At 39.7% G+C, this 13,163-nt stretch overlaps 1 long non-coding RNA gene across 1 annotated transcript in view; it reads left to right on the forward strand.

Annotated features, from left to right (window-relative positions):
- Positions 1-13,163, forward strand: part of LOC139083843 (uncharacterized) — a 200,576-nt gene that overhangs the window by 36,711 nt on the left and 150,702 nt on the right. The gene's annotated exons all lie outside the window — the stretch shown is intronic.

Genomic DNA, 13,163 nt, shown 5'->3' on the forward strand with positions numbered 1-13,163 from the left:
TAAATAACCCAATTGAAAAATGGGCAAAGGACTTGAATAGACATTTCTCCAAAAAGGACATCCAAGTGGCCAACAGGTGTGTGAAAAGATGCTCATCATTACTAATCATCAAGGAAATGCAAATCAAAACCATAATGAGCTATCACCTCACATGTTAGGATGGCTACTATAAAAAACCAAAAGATAACAAGTGTTGTCCAGGATATGAAAAAAAGTAAACCCTTATACACTGTTAGTGGGAATGTAAACTGGTATAGCCCTTATGGAAGACAGTATGGAGGTTCCTCAAAAAATTAAAAACAGAACTACTGTATGACCCAGCAATCTCACTTCTGGGTATATATCCAAAAGAATTGGAATTGTATCTTGAAGAGATATCTGTACCCCCACATTCATATAAACATTATTTATAATAGCCAAGATATGGAAACAACCTAAATGTCCACTGATGAATGAATGGATAAAGAAAATGTGGTATGTACATACAGTGGAATGTAATTCAGTCTTTATAGAGAAGGAAATCCTGCCATATGCAACAACATGAATGAACCTGGAGATTATTGTGCTAAATGATATAGGCCAGTCATAGAAAGACAAATACTTCATGATTCCACTTATATGAGGTATCTAAAACTGTCAAACACATAAAAGCAGAAAGTAGAACTGTGTTCGCCAGGAGTTAGGGCAGGGGAAAATGGGGAGTTGTTCAATGAGCATAAAGTTTTGGTTATGCAAGAAGAATAAGCTCTAAAGAGCTGCTGTCCAACATAGTATCTATAGTTAATGATACCCTTTGGGCACTTGAAACTGTGTTAAGAGGGTAGATCTATGTTAAGTGTTCTTACCACACACACACACACACACACAAACCAAATGTCAAAAAAAAAAAAAAAATCCAAAAGGGCGTGAAGAAACTTAGGAAACTTTTGGAGGTGATGGATATGTTTATTACCTTGATTGTGGTGATGGTCTCATGGGTATATGCATATGTCCAAACTCATCAATTTATATACATTAAATATGTGCCATTTTTTGTACATCAGTTATACCTAAACACTGTTTTTTAAAAAAACAACAGTGAATTGCCACAGTGGAATGATTATTAAAATTTGATATGTTTTGGGGCTGGCTTGGTGGTGTAGTGGTTAAGTTTGCATGCTCCACTTGGCAGCCCGGAGGTTGCAAGTTTGGATCCCGGGCACGGACCTAGCACCACTCATCAAGCCGTGCTGTGGCAGCATCCCACATGAAATAGAGGAAGATTGACACAGATATTAGCTCAGTGACAATTTTCCTCAGGCAAAAAGGGGAAGATTGGTAACAGATGTTAGCTCAGGGCCAATCTTCCTTACACGCATACACACAAAATTGGATATGTTTGTAAGAATGTGCAGTGACAGTTACTCTTGTGTACTACTGGTGGAAAAATAAATTAGAGTAGTCATTTTTGGAAAGTGATCAGGTAGTATTTAGTGAAATTAAATATGCGTAAACCAATTTTTCTATTCCTGGATATATGACCTAGAGCAGTATTTCTCTTAGTGTGTATATGAACCACCCGAGGATCTAGTTAAAATGTAGATTCTCATGAAGCAGGTGTGTGGTGGGGCCTGACATTCAGCATTTCTATCAGGTGCCAGGTGATGCCTATACTGCTGATTGGTGGAAAACACTTTGAAGAGCAAGGCCCTAGAATAGTGGTTCCAAACTTTGTCTACATATTACAATTGCATGGGGCATTAATAAAACTACTGATATATAAGTCACACTCCAGACCAACTGAATCAGATTTGAAGGGTACAGTGAGGTCTTCAGGCGTTAGAATTTAAAAACAAAGAACTTGCCTGTTAATTCTAATATACAGCCAAAATTAAGAATAATTGCCCAAGAGAAGCTTTCTCTTAGGAAGCGCAGGGACACATATTTAAGAACGTTTATCACAGAGCTATTTTGGCAAATAATTAGAGATAATCAAAATATCCATCATTAGTATATAGATAGGTAAATTTTGGCATGTGTACAGAATTGAGTACTATTGAGAAGTCAAGAAAACTAGAAAAGATTTTTATATGTAGCAATATGGACATATGTCAAAAATATCTTGAGCGAAGGAAAAAACAAAGTTAAATTTATTGCAAAATAACTTTTATGTAAACTATACATACAGACATCAATGCTGTGGATTTTATGGTGACATATATGTATATAGAAATACATAAAAGGTGAATTGAGTGCCTTAACCAGATAAGAAGAGTAGATTTGGGATGGGCATAAAGAGGAAATCCAACGAAAAAATTTAAAAAAAATAGAAGGCAGTCATTTCATAAGATATTGGTGACAGTCTTCCATGACTATACAGGGTGAAAAACTCAATTCTATTCACCAGGTCAAAAAATAAGAATCTTCAGCTCTTATTGATGAACTTTGTAAGAATCATTTTTATGAATTTGCTAGGGTGGAAATCAGAATGCATTAAGTTGAGAAGAGAATGTGAAGTGACACTACTTTCCTTCATAGCTACCATCAGAAAGGTTAGCTATCAAGGAAATTAAAGAGGTAGGGTAGCAAGAAGAGTCTAGAGAGGGTGTATTTATGTGAGATTCTTGAATCAGTTCATAGATGGAGGGAAGGGGATCTATAGAGAAGGTGTAGTTGAGACCAAACGACCAAGAGAGTGGCTAGTTCTTAAAAAGAAGTTCTGAAAAGACAGAAAAGTATGAAAATCCAGAACGATGGATCCCAAATGCTGTTCTATAGACTGCAGCTTGATTGTTTTCAATAGATCACCTGGGAAATACACTGTATACATATCCTCCCCCTACCTTTTTTTTTTTTTTTTTTTTGCATGAACTACTTTACCACAAAGAAATGGATCATCAGAGAGCTTGTTAAACTCTAGATTCCTGACTTTAGGAACTTAGATTCCTAAATCTAAATTTAGATTTAGGGGATTTAGATTCAGCTGAGTGGGTCTTGGGAATCTATATATATATATATATTTTTTTTTAAAGATTTTATTTTTTCCCTTTTTCTCCCCAAAGCCCCCCAGTACATAGTTGTATATTGTTCATTGCGGGTCCTTCTAGTTGTGGCATGTGGGACGCTGCCTGAGCGTGGTCTGACGAACAGTGCCATGTCCGCGCCCAGGATTCGAACCAAAGAAACACTGGGCCGCCTGCAGCAGAGCGCGCGAACTTAACCACTCGGCCACGGGGCCAGCCCCAGGAATCTATATTTTTAACAAGATCTCCAACTGATTTCTATGCTCCCCAGATTTGGGAAGCACTCATTTAGGGCACAGTGAAGAGAATAACATTGGGAAGAAGTAAGAACACTTCTTTTGAGACAGATAAAAAGATTTAAGCATGGGTGTGGATTTAGATTCATTTAATGGCCAAGCAAGGTTGGTCTCTGGATATGTCATCTGCTAAGAGGAGTGAAGAAAATGTGTGCCTCATCTAGAAACATGGCTTCAGAGCCCAAAAGGAATTTTCTGAGGGTAATAGTGATGGACATTGCTTTAAAAGTGCCTCCCTTCCAGGAATAGAGGAGTTCTTAAACCAAAAGTGTAAAGTGGATACAACTTTGAGCCTCAATGACCTATGGTGCTATAGAGGCTGGATCTCCCAGGGTCCATCCAGAGCAGCCGAGTGGAGGCAGTGAGGATAAAGCAGTGGTCATAGAGTTGACCATAACTGGAGAGCAACAAGAGATTTTCAAGAACTACAGCAAAGAGAGGAGACTCAGTCGGGACTTCTACTTCTCCAGTGGATGCCCCTATCTGAGAGCTGGGGTGGAGAGAGGCATGGGTTGGGAGAGACTGATAGGAAGACTACCAACTGGTGATGAACCACCATTCTGTATCCCTTTTCTGTGACTTTCTGTGCTTTACTTATTTCTGCTTGAATCCCGTTCTTCTCCATAATGCCACTCACACAGTTACATCTATCTGGCAAACTTAAGTTTATCCTTCAAGAATCATCTTCTGTGGGACTTCCCCTGACTCCCAGAGATCGGTGCTTTCTTGCTTCATGTATTCAATGGATTGTGTTTACGCTTGCTGTTGTAGTGTATACCACATTGTGTCATTTCCCTCAGTAGTTGAAATGGCATGTTATAGATATTCAATAATAACCACAAATTAATTAATAAAGTAATAATTGAGTGATGGTGGGAGTCAGATATTTCTGTGAAGCCAAGATAGCCTGAAGAAAGAAGTGTTACAGAAGGTAGGCATGATTGCTAAATGGATAGTTGAGAAAGATCAAGGTCAAGATATTCACTGCCGATGAACCAGGAGGTCTAGGAACATGAAAGTCAACAGACACAATTTATCCTAGGTAATTTAAAAGTGATTGAAATATCCTTAAAGTCTAGTGAGAGAAGCTTGCTTATCCTGGGTGAAATTATCTAAGGAAACTGAATTTCAAGATAATTCTACCTCCTGTTTTTTAAGATACCAATGAAACACAAAGTCCTGAGTGGGAAAACGACTTTTTTTCCAGATAGAAAACAGGTGATCTGTATTTAGCCGAGCATAATCTTCCTTGAATCTCCCATCATGTCATCTAGCCTTATTCTCCCTGAATATTTAGCACATTCATCTATATTTCCATAAGTTATAATTGGTTATATATGCTTGCAAGTTCCATCACTGTGATTATATATTGTGTATATGGCTAATCCCCCGCAGGGTATCTAGGTTATTGCTTTTCATGCAAGAGATGTGACATCACAGAATGTTAAAGAGCATATAACACAAAATTCTCATTTTGCAAAAGAGAAAGCTGAGCCCCAGAGACATTATAGAAACCTGCCTCATATTACATATTCACTTAAACAATGACAAAGTCATCAAATCATTTGTTCATTCCACAAATATTTCAGTGACTTAATGTCAAAAAATGTAAAGATCTTGGATATGAAGATGAATGACACAATCCCTGACATCAAGAATTGCACAACTTTCTTGTGAATAGACACATAACAGCAGTATACAGTGGAGTGTGTACTTTGGTTTAAATCTTTGTAGAATAGTTTGACAATATCTAAGTTTTGAAACAAATGACTTTGGTCTTTCAATTCCCCTTCCAAGAATTAATCCAGTGGAAATAAACTTAGATGTAAGCAAAGATTTAGCCATGTGTTCTTTTTTTTCTTTATAAATGATGGTGCTACTTATGAGAGTGTTGCTAGATTTCACAATATACTATCATTTATGATACGTGGAATTCTTTGTAGTCATTAAAACGTATGTTGAGGAAGAATATTAACACAGAAAGATGATCGTGACACGTTGTTGAGAGGGCAAAACAGTAGATACCATGGCAGTTTATATATTATGAACCTGTTTTTTTAAAGAATATATTTATGCCTAAAAAAAACCTTTCAAAGTATTAACAGTAGTCATCTCCAAATGGTAAATTATGGGTACTGTTCTTTTTCTTGTTCCTGTTGGCTGTATTTTCTAACTGTTTTACAATCAATGCACATTTGCTTTAAAATAAAAAAGAAAAGAATTATTTCTAAAGAAAATAAACTATCTGGATATCCAGACGGTGCTTTAGTTCCTGAGTATCTGGCCCCATCCACGTGGAGCCAGAGGGTGGGAAGGTCTGACCTGTACTGACCCATTAATCAGTGACCCATTGAGCATGAGCAGCTGTTTTTCACAAAATTGTCCAAATGGAGTATTAAATGTAAATTCTTTTTTTTAATTTCATGGAGGAAAGCCAAGAACAAATGTTTTCTCTAAATCTTCATGGGGAAGAATCAAGTAGTGAGTCAATACATCAGAGTCAAATAGGCTTTTAAAAAATTTCCAGAGCATGTGAGAGTACAGCTCTGCTCCTTCTCTTGTGCCAGCCAGAGTTATTGATACTCCTCCCCATGAGCACCATGGCCCTGCCAGCCTCCAAGGAGGATCCCAAATCGCCGAATATCTCATTGTGTTCAGTACTGGTCATGTGCTTGGATGGTTTCTATTCTTTGAAAATTCATAGGTCAAGCCTATGTGCTAGCTCTCTATTAGGCAGAAAAGCAAGTTACCCAGAACATCCCACTCTCCAATCACCCAGGGTAGCCGGTATTTACTGGTTATTAGATCTCACTAATCTCTGTTCTCGACAAAATGCTTTCAATCTATTAGGAAGGCGTCAGCATGACATCAAAAGGACGAACTGAGACAAATTCAATGGGAACGCTGCACCAAGGTCAGAGCGAAAACAATATTTACCTCTCAAAGACCTCCAGGCACTCAGACAGATTAAATTTGAATAGGAACTCTCCTCTATTTATTTAGTTGGCAGAAGTTGCTTTATTTTATATAGATCACATAGCCATCATTGAAAATGTGTTCTATTTTTAAAGTGGCACACCCTGTCGGGGATCTGGCTTCTTACAGGACATGGTGTAGTCTAAGGGGGCAGAGAAAGAGGAAGAGGCGGAGAAGGAACAGTTACTGAACATCTCTGGGAATGTTATATAACTTCCCCCTTGAATTCTCATTGATCCCAATTCTCAGCCCTTCCGGGAAGTTATTATGATTCCCATTTTACAGATGAGCAAATTGAGGTTAAGTTTCAGAGAGTTTAATAAATGAATCCTTACTTGCACAGTTGGCTAAGTGGCAGCGACAGATTTCAGACCCAGGCTTGTCAGATCTCAAAGCCTCTCCCTTTTCTAAAGCACCCTGCTGTTTTTGAAGGTCAGACAGAATGAATGTCATAGTGTTATGTTAAATCAAAAAGGAGGCAGAGAGATCAAGTGACAGGGAAAGTAGACTTGGCTTTTAGACATTGAAAACCTTCTGCAAAATTGTCATACACTTTTCTATGCTGATATCAGCAGAACCTGGCAGATGCTGTAGTCAAGGGAGGAGAATCTGTTCAGGTTATGTGCACCTTTGCAGCCAGCCACCAGCAGGACGACACTCAGCAAAGTCAAGGAGCAAATGGCCATTCTCTCTGGTGTTGAGTAGGCCTTGCTACTTGAAGGTGGGGCACAACATGCAGGCCTGTAGGGGAAACCCACTGCCCAGATTCAGGCTTGACCAGGCATGCTCCACTGTGCTGACTGCCCACTCCTAACCTACCCCCTGTCTTTGTTCTAGAAGCTTCTGATTTTGAGCCTGCCTTAACGCTGGCTTTAGTGATCTATCATCTGTGATTCTGCCACTAGAGATTTGTTTCATTTGTGGGGAGTGATGACGGGATGGGCTTGTCTTTTACTTTCTGATTTAGAGAATCGTGGTAACTGATTCTTCACTGACCTCCAAACATACAGTTCCTTCTCTGATAAACTGTTCTGCTTGAAGCCCATTTGGATTCTGACTCTGCAAACCTTTTTACTGGCTCTCAGGATCATGCTGGACTTCACAGGATTCTGCACCAAGAAAACCACTGGGTCACAGCCCTCCAGGCTTGAAGGTCTCACTAAAGCTTTGCTCTCCTGTGTCCCCTTCCCTTAGGCCCTGCAAGGTGACTCGTTACATTTAAATTTAAAATCATGGAATTTGTAACTTTGACCTCAGAAGTTAATAGAGTTCAATCTTGAATCTCTACCAATTCAACTACTTCCCCATTCAAAGATAATTATTTGAAAGTTAGGTCTTAAGTTGAGTCAAAATCAGCCTCCTAGCTACCTCTCACTGGTCCCAATTCTGCCCTCAGGGATTATGCAGCCCACAGGAAGGCAATGCTAAAAGATGTTTAGAAGAACTGATGCCCTTAATGAGGTTGTTAAGAGAGGCTTTTTGTCGGAGGAAGTGTGGCATGAGAGCAAGCTTTAGGCAGGCCACTTCCAGGAGTCACCTTTAAATTCTCATGGATCCCGTTTTGTAGTTTTGTGCCCTTGGATAAATCACTTAACCTCTCATTTTCTTCATCTATAAAATGGAAGCAATTATATATCCCATAGGGGTGTGCCAAGGATTAAGGGGGATTTCCCCTTTCTACTGATAGCTCCTTTGCCTTCGGCTCTTCTCTAGTCTGGGGTTTGGGATAAGGATGTGTTAGAAAGTGCTTTCAGGAATACTTCCATCCCCCTGCTCTTTGGGAGCTCTGCCTCTGCCTACCACTACTGCTTCCTCCTTTGACCATTTTGATCCTCATTATCACCTCCGCGGAAAGATGAACCAGAAGACATGGAAAAAGCAAAACTCAAATCCATCTGCTCAGTTCTGTGTATGCACAACTTTTGGAAGGAGGTTAAAAGCTGTTAATGAAAGTGAGTATGTAAGAGGCTTTTATTTATGATGCATCTATTCTAGACAGAACAGAGAGTAATCAAACATGACACCTGCCTTCCAGTGCCTTGCTGCGCAATGGAGGAGTTGGACATGCAGGTGAATAAATTCAGGAGTGTGATAAATGTTATAATAGAAGTACGCCTGGGTCATTGGGTCATTAGGATCCACAGACTGCTTCTGTCTCTGTCTCTGTCTCTGTCTCTCACATTGCAGCTAAAGAGGGTTCCTGGACTGTCACTGCTGAAGCGGCAACTCCTTATCCATCTGGGAAGGACCTTAGCCTCTTAAATTCTCCTTGAGTTTTGCTTCTAGTGAATTAATTCCTAGATGGTGGTGGAGAACTTAATGGCAACTTGCTATTGTTAGCAAAGAATGACAGATGTGGAGATAATTTTGAATTGTGTTAATGTTCTGAGAAACAAATGAGCTCCTGTTGATATAATACCTGATTTCAATAATGGATTACAGTGTATTAAATTTCAATGCCTTTGCTGGAAAGCTTAATCGAAGAGCAAGAGGTGTTCTTGTGAGATCTGATACCATCATAATCCCAAGACTTTGCTTTTTTCCTCTTATTAAGGCAGGATGAAAGTCAGTTTCTTTGGATTATCTAATCAAATTCCTAAGAATAAAAGCATTACACTTGAGACATCTTTGTAAGTCAAGACAATTATGCCAGGATGTATTCTGTGATATAAAAATGATATAACTTAAGACTATCTGTTAGAATATCTGTCCTTTTTTTGATTTTTGGTTTTTTGATGTTAATAATAATCATAAACTTATATGAAAGAAAATATACCTGTTTTTTCAACAATATGGATCAAATGGCATTAGAGTAGAGATAAAAAATAACTCGTGCTTCCTGTTCTCACTAACCCATCAGACCTGAGTCTGCAATGGCCATCTCTCCTCTGCCGCAAGGCGTTCCTCTGACCAGTCAGCGTTGGAAGCAGGCGAAGGTTGATTTTATGTCACCAGCCCTGATATCATACTTCCATAATTTTGAATAACCCTGAGGTCTGTGTAGAACCCCTGTGTGCTCTGGATGTTCTTAACATCTTCTTCGCCTTCCTATGGTATAAAATCACTAGGGATAGAGAGGGAGGTTTGGAGCAAGGGAGAGAGGACAACACTAAAATCTTACTATACATTGAAGGATATAAGAATTTTCACTTGCTGAATGCCTTTTGTGTGCTAGGAAATTTACATGTATGTTTTAAAATCTTGATTTTGTACTATAAAATGGAAGCTTATTATCCCCATATTACAGAGGTGGAAACTGAGGTTTGCAGAAAATAAATGATTCATCAAATTTTCCGAATTAGTGGTGGCTGAGCTAGGGTTCACATCTCAATTTATCTGGCTTCAAATCTGCTACACCGAAGATGGCCTAAATCAGGAAACTAGGGGCTCCTGGGCCTGATCCAGCTCAAGGTCATGGTGTTTTGTTTTGCGCAGTCAGCACTGGGATACACTTTCCCTGGTTAGTCATTTTTACTCTTTTATATCCTGTCATATATATCACAACTTTATTTTCTCTCCCTGGTTCTGGTAGTATTTAGGGTTTGTGATCTCTGTCCCCAGTGTAATGCAATGATTGTGGGCTTTGGGCCAGTCAAGCATTTCAGTTCAGGCCCAGCCAATTCCTAACAATCTGTGTGCTTTGGGTAAGACTTAAGTGAGCCCAATTCCTCCACACAAATGGGGATCGCCAAACCTAGGTCATAGAGCTGCTGTAAAGATTAAAATGAAACACATGTAAAGTCCTTGGCATCTGGGAAGTATTAGTGCCCTCTGTGATCTCCTCCCACCCTCATCACCATCTTTTATGAAATCACTTCTTTGAAAATTGTCCACATGCTCTGTTCACTCCAAAGACTGTCCCTACAGAAGTGTTGCTTGGGGCTACAGTCTCAATTGCTACTGTAAGAAGATATTGAACTATCCATCCTCCCTCCTTTTCTACTCAGGTATGGAATTGAAAGATGCCGAATACCAAAGAGAGTGTGAAACTAAACTTCATATTTATGTGAGATAATTCATAACAGAAATGTTCAATAAATACCCTCATGATCCTTGGTCCCTTAACCATATCAAAGACATTTTAAAAAACTATAAGGAGAGGTGGGAAGATTGGTGGAAAGATTTCCTAGGAGTTGGCTGTTGCTGTGTTAAAAGGCTTTGCTCCTCCCCTCCTTTGTCTGAGCCTAATGAGGAGGGACATCTATAGGGCCCTTTGAAGAACTAGATGTATAGGTTGCTGCAGCTGTTGGTGGGGAGGAGGGCTCTGTTTACCTGGGTTGGATTCTCAGGCAGGAAATCTAGAGGACAAATGTCTGATGGACTTCTTTGGTGGCAGAACCAGGGGATGGTTGCTCAAACTGCATTAATCTGCATTCTTCGATCTCATTCTGGGCGAAGGTACATGAACGTTTCCCATAGAGTGAATGTGGACTGCATGGAGGAGCTTATAATGGATGTTGTCAATGCTTCTACATCCTGTAGACCTTTCCCTTTCGGTGTGCTCCACTGACTTCTAAGTACTAGTAACTCCATTGCTAAGGATTTTTCTAGAACTGAAGGGGGCTACTCTGCCTCGGGGTGAAGTAGGCCAGAAGTCCCAGGGGATTAACTGCTCCTTGGGGCAGTCTTAAAACAAGATTGACTTGAAATGTGAGACTGAGGTGTATTCGTACACCTACAAATACCACAGTTCCCTTATTTCTAAGCTGAGATAATTCTGAGGCATGTATATGATGCTGTTTCCCAAAATTTCCGTGTGGGGTTAAACTCTAGTGGTAGCTGGCTTTGTGTTGTGCTCTTTATTGGCTGTCTCCTCTTCCCTTATTACCCGACTGGTGTTCTCTGCAACTCCCAAATAAATTACTTGCATTCAAATCCTTGCCTTCAGGTCTACTTCTGGAGGAACCCAAACTAAGACAATTGGCACTAGAAGAGATCCAAGGAAGATCACCTTTGTGATAGGATTCTGGAACTTGCCAAGCAGATCACAAAAAGGGCCCCATTACTGGTGATGATAAGAGAGGTGATGATAATTTCTGGCATGCTGAGCATCACAACTATGAATATTCTCATCTGTGGTGAATTACAATGGGATAAAGACTTACAAAACATTTCTAGCATTTTTTAGATATGGTGGCAACGGTAATTATGAGGATTGTGGAATTAATTGTTGTTAATTGTCATAGAGGCACTGAAGAAAAAAAAAATGGCAGCCTCAATTCAGCTAACCATCAAGTTATTCTTAGTGTGAAGTCCAGAAGACCTCTAACAGCATTTAAAGCGGCCATACTTCCTGTAGCCAGAGGCCACATCTAACCAAAAGTCAGGTACAGACCTGAGTATGAAAGAGGTAGAATTGCAAAGACTTAATTCTCAGGCCTGGGAAGTCTCTTATGCTAAAATCAGGGCCTTGATAGGGAAGGAATGTGGCCCTGAGAGGTGAGATGGGGATATTTGGGGCAGATGTACTTGAGAACCTTGAATTTACAGATTCTCTTGAACCACTGAGCCTACAGAAATGGTTCACTCCCCATGGTTATAGGATAGTGGATTCTCGTTGCCTAGAAATCATGACTAGGCAGACACCTCATAAGATGATACTTTTCTTCAAAGTTTACCTCTATCTACCTCACAGATTACAGGACAATAAATAGGGTCAAAACTCAGCTTGAACCCCTGGGAAAATACTTTCCCTGCACAAAAAGGTATCATTAACAAAAGAGCTGCAAGACTTGGCTACTATGTCCTAGCACAATCAGGGAGAACATACCTGTTAGTGGACTTTGAGGGTGCTAGCCCAGCAGTGAGGACTATGAGGCTGGATATAGAGTTTCTGAAATGGGGGCATTCTCCCGTGATGTCAGCTTTAATGTACTGGGAAGGACTCCTGTGGTCAATTCTAACATGCTGCTGGGATAGTTCCTTGAAGCTTAGAAAATGATTGCCTGCAGCAAATGAGATGCAATTGCTGTATAAACGCCCAGCTTCCTGGCTCCTCAGATGGGAAAATTCTTAGGTGGATGTTGGACACTCTTTCCTGGAGTTTTCTCTTAGGATTAAGCAGCAAGAAGCTGAAAGAAATAAACTTCTAGGGAGTGAAGAAATAGTCACCAGTGACAACTGAGCAAAGGGGTGAATATAAACAGGTCAAAGAGAAAGTTCTCCATCCTAAGTCACCCTGAACATCCATTAGGCCCCAGGAGTGTAAAGTCATCTTGGAACAGAACCAGTCTAGGTAAATTTTTCTATCCCTTTACCATTTTCCCCTCTCCTTTGCTTTGACTCCGGAGAGATAAGAAACTATCTAGCAATCCAGGGATGAATGGTGAGGAAAAAGGAGGAGAAATACAAGCCAGAGAAATAAACAAGAAACCAAGTGTTACTCCTTTTCATGGTTCTAGGCTTTCAGTCGAAAATAAGCCCATGCTATGAGGAAAGAGAAAGTATATGATTAATGTTTTTTTAATAAGTGTCTTAGACTAGCTGTTCTAATTACTAAATTGACATTGCGTTATGATTTAAAAGGATGTAGCATTGTCTTTTAACTAAAAGTGATCCAACAGGTCGTGATACCTATGAATTTTTCACTCAACAACAGAGAAGATATTTCTGGACAGTATCTAAAGGTACAGTGAAACAAACAAAGACAAACAAAGTTTCATTTGATTACATCAAATGTACCTGTCCAACATGCCCCCTCTGCTACTCCATCATTGTTTTTGTCTTCCTCTGAAAGACTCTGGCTTTGTTCCCCATACACTTTGTTACAGTAATAGAAAGCACAGTTTATAGCAACTGACGTAGAGAAAAGGTAACAAAGAGTACAGGAAGAAATCTAGGCTGGCTCATCTGTTTCTTTCCTACTCAAGTCATACTTTGTGGTTGATAA

This window comes from Equus przewalskii, chromosome 6 (assembly GCF_037783145.1).
Source record: "Equus przewalskii isolate Varuska chromosome 6, EquPr2, whole genome shotgun sequence".
NCBI classification, from domain to species: Eukaryota; Metazoa; Chordata; class Mammalia; order Perissodactyla; family Equidae; genus Equus; species Equus przewalskii.